Source organism: Lissotriton helveticus, chromosome 8, assembly GCF_964261635.1.
Source record: "Lissotriton helveticus chromosome 8, aLisHel1.1, whole genome shotgun sequence".
In the NCBI taxonomy this organism is placed as follows: domain Eukaryota; kingdom Metazoa; phylum Chordata; class Amphibia; order Caudata; family Salamandridae; genus Lissotriton; species Lissotriton helveticus.
Window position 1 is genome coordinate 1,726,051,419 of NC_136069.1, and position 8,058 is coordinate 1,726,059,476.

Genomic DNA, 8,058 nt, shown 5'->3' on the forward strand with positions numbered 1-8,058 from the left:
TCCACCCACAAATAAAGTCCCAAAAGAACTGATCACATTTGAGCGTACCGTACTATCAGCCATAGCGCAAATGGAAAATAACAAGAATTGGATAAAATATAACATCTCAAAAGAAGAATCTGTTGCTCTGTCCAATCTCAAATCTGATACGTCGGTCATCATTAAACAGGCCGATAAAGGTGGCTCAATAGTCATCTGGGATAAAGACCTTTATATCAAGGAGGTGACCAGACAATTTGAGGACATTTCATGCTACCGCAAAATTCAAAAAGACCCCACATCTGACCTGAAAAATGAACTTTTCGCTCTGCTGGACGAATGTGAAACTCAGGGATTCCTAGGCAAGAAAGAATTAGAATTCTTGAAAACAAAACATCCCAGAACACCTCTTTTATATGTCTTGCCCAAAATACATAAGGATGCAGCTGCACCCCCTGGCCGTCCAATAGTATCTGGATGCGGTTCCTTGCTGGAACCTATTTCCAAATTTGTGGATTTTTTTCTAAAACCTTTCGTACATCAAGTGAAATCCTACTTACAGGATACAACTGACTTCCTAAATAAACTTTCTAACATCCAGTTTGACAGAAATACTGATATAATGGTCTCTATGGACATTACATCCCTCTACACGAAAATACCACAGGAAGAAGGGATTAATGTCCTAGAAGCATATCTTGAGGAAAGGGAACGACCACATAAAGTTCCAACGTGGTTTATAAAGAAACTTGCGGAGTTTGCCCTCAAGAAAAATTATTTCAACTTCAATGGAGAATTTTTCTTCCAAATAGGAGGAGTAGCCATGGGTTGTCCTTTTGCCCCAGAACTGGCAATTCTTTTCATGGCCAAATACGAGGAAGCATTCATTTATGCCAACAATCCGTTCTCACAATGGATAACCAATTGGTATCGTTTTATTGACGACGTGTTTTTTGTGTGGACTGGGTCAGAAGAGAACCTAAAAAACTTTCACCAATGGATCAACACCAGGGTGCCATCCATTCATTTCAGTTTAGATTATTCACGGGACAAAATGCCATTCCTAGACGTGGAGGTTTACCCCTCAATGGGGGGTCTAGTGACTACACTGTATAAAAAGCCCACTGACCGGAACAAAGCTTTACATTTTGGGAGCAACCATCCGCGGAGCTTAAAAGATAATTTGCCCTATGGGCAATATCTTCGCATCTGGCGCAATTGCACTGAAAAAGAAGAATATTTAAGGCATGCAGAAGTTTTGACAAACAATTTAAAACAACGAGGATACCCGAAGAAACTTCTGAGGAAATCATGTAAAAGAGCTTGGTGGACACCAAGAGAATGCCTGCTTGAAAGGAGACCAAAAAAGACGACAGACAGAATGTTATTTGTATCCACGTTCTGTCCCAATTCAAATAAATTGAAAAAATTAGTCAAACAGAATTGGCACCTATTAAAAAATCTAGATCAAGCCTTCAAAAGCGAGCCGCTGTTCGCATTTAGGAAGAACTACAGCATTTCAAACCATTTGGTAAGAGCAGCATTGCCAACAACTAAGAGACCGGATTTACGTTCCATGTTGTGTTTGCCTCCGCTTCAGGGGCACCATAAATGTGGCAACTGCTTGTGTTGTGACTCCACCAAGGAAGGTAAAGTGTTTACACATAATTCAATCAATTGGAGACACAATACTTTTTCAAACTGCAAGACCCGGTATGTGGTTTATGGAATCTGGTGTCCATGCAACCTCTTATATATTGGTAAAACCAACCAAGAGGTACGCGTCAGGATACAGCAACACAAGTCCAGAATTAAGAACAATGTCGCCAATGCTCCCCTGGTCAATCATTGGAAAGAGAAAAATCACCAAGAAAGTGAATTGACTTGGACAGTCATCTCCAAAGTGGAAAATGACATTAGAGGAGGCGACTTGGATGCCAAATTGATTAAACGTGAGGCCATGCTCATTGTCAAATCCAATACTGTATTTCTGGGATTAAACGAACTGACGGAAATCTTTAAACTGTAAGCCTATGAACATGTCAAGCAATCATCCAAACCTTGTTCCAAAATCAAGGCAACCACATATTCACCACTAAACCTTTTCAAGCAGTGAATCCCGCTAATTCTGTCATGTCTCACCAGCAAAAAACAACAATAAAGTTTGTTCATCCAACAAACTCCCATAAGACTACAATTCCCAGCATCCAATGCTAACCAGGAAGTGCAAACAACCATTGTAGCGTTTGGATGGCCTTGGAGTAAGATGTGCACACACGACGATCTCCCAAGTAAGTTGGACTTCTTCATTCCAAATATTCACGTTAGCAGAATCGGTTTCATTACATTAAAACCGCTAAGACTCCGTTATTTCTTTGAACAGCATACTGACTGGCAACGGGAGTCCGTCGCTTTCAAAAATTACATCGCGCCTTAACTGCCGACTGAGGTAAGCGGCAATCCTTTAATCCTTCAAGCCTTAACTGTTTGACTAATGGCAACATGAAAGGTTAGACGCTAAATGGGTTTTTCCTTTCACGCAGCACATTTACCGACACCGGCAATCCTCTCTAAAAATACAACGCGCCCGACTTGCCAACAGAGGTAAGCGGCTCGTTTTTCAACTTTTCATGTGCACCCCTAACAAGTTCAACGGGTTGTGTATAATGACAGAGCCACCCTTGTACCCTTTTCATTTAGATAGGCGGGACGGGCAGAATCCAAACGCCATGGAATAATTAGAAGTAAGTGCGAGACACAAATGGTTCATTTTGGTGGATTGTATGCTTGATATGCTTCATTGCTGATTGGCTTCTCTTGACAAACTCTCTTTAGACCAAGATTTCACCAAACTTCCCAGCTTTTGTAGCCAAGTGCAAGGTAGGTGAGGTTACTTGAGTTTTGGGGTAAGGCAGCATAGAGACGCGGTTTCCCTCCCCTCAAAAAAACTTTTGTTCTTCTATTACAGATTGGTCCTGATGAGAACTACGCAATAATGTTAGTTCGAAACGCGTAGACCTTCTAGTAGCCAAATTGGTTCAATAATAATTGACGCAGAAACATTTGTTTATATCAAATTTATTGTGAAGTAAACATTGGCTTTTGTTGCTGTTTATGTTAACAGCATTTATTGAATCATTCACGTTTTCATAGTAAATTGTTGTTTTGTTGTGGGATGAGTGAGGTATGAATGATGATTGAATGGCAAACAATGAGTTTGTAATCACTGTAAATATTTATTGTTGTGCACTCCAGGTTTTTAATATTTGTATCAGATTGTGGAAATCACTATCAAAATAGAAGTGAAAAATTTTAAAAATATATAAAAATTGGTTTGGATTCATTCAATAAACATATTGTTCAAGTCGTATGTTTATACAAACAAATGTGTACTTTTGAATTTTGCGGCATTTGCACTGTTTTTGTTCATTGAAATGGAAAGCCAGCATACGATCAAACACAGCTGGCCAACAGTGCTCCACCAAGCTTTGTCATCCCTCAATCTACACGAGACCAGGAAGCTAAACTTTAGCCACGCGGCATTTCAAAAACTCACCAACAAAGCCGCCAAATTAAAATCATGGTCGATGGATAAAGGAGAACTGGTAGGAAAAGAACACAGCTGGTCAGTCTTACAGTCTTACAACAGCTGGGGGCCCCAACCATACCTTATGTGCCACATCTCTCAAACGATCCAGCACCTGTATTTAAAAACAAGAATGGGTGCCTTTCCCTCAAAAGACCCGGTGCCGCCCTGGGAACAAAGATGGTCGAACTCTCTCGGTCGACCTCTCTCGGTCGACTTTGCGGTCGATTTGATAAAAACTTGTTACATTTTCTGTGCATCTGCCCGGCAGTTGACTCTTTAAGACCCACATTACTCTGCCCTGCATTTCGGGCACTCAATATACGATCATACCGCTTTGCAGTGCTGACTTTACTAAACGATTCAGAAAAGGGGGTGGTGATGGACAGCTTGTTTCCTTTCCAGTAAAGAATTGGCTTGGTAGTTTGGTCTGCCCTGTTCCCATGATGCACTGGGCCAGGGACAGACTAATTTGCATATAGCCAGGTTCTGAACTGGGATGGTGCAGTGAGCTAAAAAACGGTGATGGATCAAGCCCTGATCTGTTGACTGGGTAGGAGTGTTCTGATTAACTCAGATACTCTGTCCATCACCACCCCCCCTTTTTGAATCGACTTTACTAAACAGCAAATCAATTCAGTTTTCTTGTAGTGCTGCCAAGTTCCTGCTACAAGTGATTACTTTACTTCTACCAAATGGGCCGAGCATCTTGAAAGCTGTCAGTTGAACCGAGGGTCAATTTCTTCCTATTGCTAAATAAATAACCCTTGTCGTCAAAATTCTTAGAGCACTTAATGGACTATCACCTCTTTTAGACTACAGTATTTTGTAAAGTGCAAGTACAAACAACAAAGTATTATATTTGCACAATTAATTAAAATCATTGCAATTCAGACAAAACAAATTTAAAAACACTGTCCATATTCTAGTTAAAAATAAAGGTATTTGTGAGAGCAAGGGGGGGGTCATAGCTGGTAGGGCAAAGATTCTTGGTAATCATCTTCTGGTAACAGGGAATTATTCTCAGACATGAATCTTACAATATGGGTGGCCATCTGAGCTCATACACTCATCTAGAGCTTCTTGGCATGTCCTGACGTTCAGGATCCGCCAAATTGGATCCAGCACAAAAGTTCGTAAAGGGAGTAAAGTTCTGCAGATGCACAGGATGTGGATTAAGTTTTCTTCCCCGCTCTTACAGAATCTGCACTGTGTGGGCACATTTTCCTTGAATCTCCGGCCATACTTATACGCCCTCAACGGGATTAGACCAAAACATAATCTCATTAGATGGTGTTTGACACGTGGTTTCATGGATGATGACAAATAGTGTGGTAGGATTTTAGGGCCATAGAGTTTTGACGCCCAACTGCCGTGGGAGAGATTCTTCACGTTTAGAGCATCATGTGTGAGTGGCAAGATCTTTGCTTGTTTGGCCATGATTTTTGTGATCGGCCCTATGGGCAGTGAGCTTGTCTATATGTTGAACCTCGAGTGCGTCCAGGCAGAATGTTAAAAATTGGTTCCAGGGAGTGCTAAGGAAATCTAACAAAGACCATATGCAGATCTTTAATGTGAAGTCACAAGCCTTTTTGTTTTTTAAACAATAGGCAATGAATCTTGCTTTCATTACCCAATGTTGGGATGACAAAGAGAACTCCATGCGGATTTGGGCATGAGAGGTCGAGTTGGGTAGGTGGAACACTCTGCGAAAGCACATTGACTGTGCTCTGTCAAGCCAGGTGAGCATTTTGTCTATAAAGGTTATGGCGCCAAAGGCTATTGTCGGCAAAAGTTGGGCGCCTATCCCCTTAATTAGCAGTGAAAAATCTGGAAAGTGAAGGGCTTTCTTGGTTCTTACAAAAGTCCCCTGCAAGCTACGGGCCACTCCCTGCATTGTGGTGATATGCTGAGCCGTTCTCACTTTGTGGTCCATCCAAACTCCCAGATACTTGCATGCAGTCACTATCTCTATTGACTTCCCTTCAATGTACCAAGAGTGCTATCTGGCTCGTGAGTGCGAGACTATCATTGCCTTCGTTTTGGTGATGTTGATCTCCAAAGCATTTGCTTTGCAATACAGGGCCAGAGAATCAAATAGTCTTTGAAGGCCCATCTGGGTTTGATCGAGGAGGATCGTGTTGTCTGCATCGATTGAATTTTAGTGGATTCAATTTGTATTGGGAATGCTCAGGAGACGGCCAGCCACTCGGGCAGGTCTACTAGATATAGATTGAAGAGTAAAGGAGCCAATATGCATCCCTGCTTTAAGCCTCTGTTAGTCATGATTTTATTGGTCGTTGACCGTCTCGAGGAAACTCTTTATGAGAGCTTTCAGGAGGGGCTGCGGTGTAGGAGAGTAGGATGTATGACGTTACAACGCATGCTTTTACCACGCATGCTGTTACAACACAGTTTTTACAACGCAAACCTTTACAACGCATAGTGCTTTGGGGTGCTGGATAGTGAATAGTTTATTTACTATTCCAACTCCAGTCCCCGTGGACACTAGGGAAGGTGTTGGATAGTAAATTAAATCTATTCCCTATCCTCGAGCGCCCCCCAGCGCTATGCGTTGTAATGGTTTTCGTTGTAAAACCAGCGTTGTAAAAGCACTGCGTTGTAAAAGTTTCGTTATAAAGGATGTTTCCCAGGAGAGTAGGGTCTGCTTCCTATGGTCACCCCATTTTTTTGCTTTTTGCTTCACTGGTTTTCGACTTAATGTGGCTGTGGGCCTGCTAATCAGACCCACAGCCCTGCTCTTCTCTCTCTAAATTCACAACCATGTACTTTAGGTACATCACCAATTGGGATTGGGACACCTTATCAGCCCCTGTACAGTGTACTATAGGTACCCAGGGCATAGGTGCATCCAAGGCCTACCAGGGGCTGCAGCATATCTTTTGCCACCCCTGGCTGGCTATCCAAACTGACACAACTGGCTGATCACTCAGCTGGGGCAAGGTCGTGTAATCACCCCTTGCTTAGATATAGTATACCTATGCCTAACCTTATAATCTGGACACATATACACCTATAAGTCACTCCTATGGCAGGCCTTTACAATCCTGAAGGCAGAGTGCTTAGTTTTATCTGAAATGGTGCTCTAGCATGAGCTGAGCCTGTCTGCAGATTTCGGAACCATGTCCTTATAGCTGTTCCAGGATATTGCCATACCATATACTCTTAAGTGCATTATGTACCTCGCGGTCAGTTGCTAACTTTGGTTTGGCTTTATTAAAACATGTCGTGTAAGGTGTCATACGGTTTGGAATACTACCCCCTCGACAGTTCTGGCGACGAGGGTAGCATTCCACCCCTCTAGAGGGAGAAGACATGTTACTTCCATTAATCCCGGTTAAAGTTAACCAGAGCCTCAGCATCACAAAATGGATGCTGCTGCCACAGACACGAGTCTGACCTCCTGCTGCTGGGATTCCTTCCAGCTTGGGGGGCTTGGACAATAGGTTTCCTGTCACAGGGAGGTGCTGATACCACCCCAGACAGGTGATAGTGGATTGGGGCAGGGAGGGTTGAATGAAACTAGAGACTGCCTGGGGCACACAAGGTGTCCCATGCATAGTCCAGTTCAAACCGTTGCCGGGGCACTCCAGCCCCAGCTCTGGCGCAAAACTGGACAAAGGGAAAGGGGTGTAACCACCCCCTTCCTGGGTCCCACCCATAGGAGGGACCTAGCAGGTAATCCAGCCCCTAGATTTGGTATATAGGTAGGAGCTGAGTCCCAAGACTTTAGATAATCCTGACTGAAACTCGGATATGAAACTCTGGACCCTTCGACATCCTACTCGACGTAAAAGACTGAAGAATCTCCCTTGTTGTCAAGTAGTGACCACCCGGTGCAAGCAGGCACCATCAAGAGCTCAACGGTTTGCTTTGTTGTTGCTCCCGCCGTAGCTCGAACTTCAGAGCATGACAAGACCCGGACTTCCAGACATCCAACAGCCCGATCCACAGCCACAGCAAAGCTGAGACCCGTGGAGGCGACGAGAGACGTGGGACCGGCCATCTTGGAAAGCCAGCAAATCGCTTCCCGTGCAGCTTCTGAGGCACCCTCGAAGTTGTGCATTGGGGATTGAGAAACCCCAGCCTCGAGCATCTATTGCATCGAAGATCACCTCTCCACACTCACCGAGTGCTGTGTGGGGCCCTTTTGCATTTTCCTGCTCGGCGCGTCTGTCCGGTCACTTGCCCGTTGGCTAGTGGCCTCTGCGACAACGAATCTTTGAATTTTGAACGCTGGTCTGGTTGCTCCAGACTGGCCCTTGCTCCCCTGAAAAAGAGCAGCCCATCAGACCTTGCTGGTCTGATCCAGAAGCCATCTTCGATTCCGGCGTGGGTGGCATTTGCCAAGGCCTGTTGATTCCGAATTGAGAACCGACACCGCTGACAGCGAGAGCCTTCGTGGGACAGTCCGTTCCCAGCTCCTGGTCGTCGCCGACACCTCCTGGTCCACGTGGCAGCAGAGACAAGCT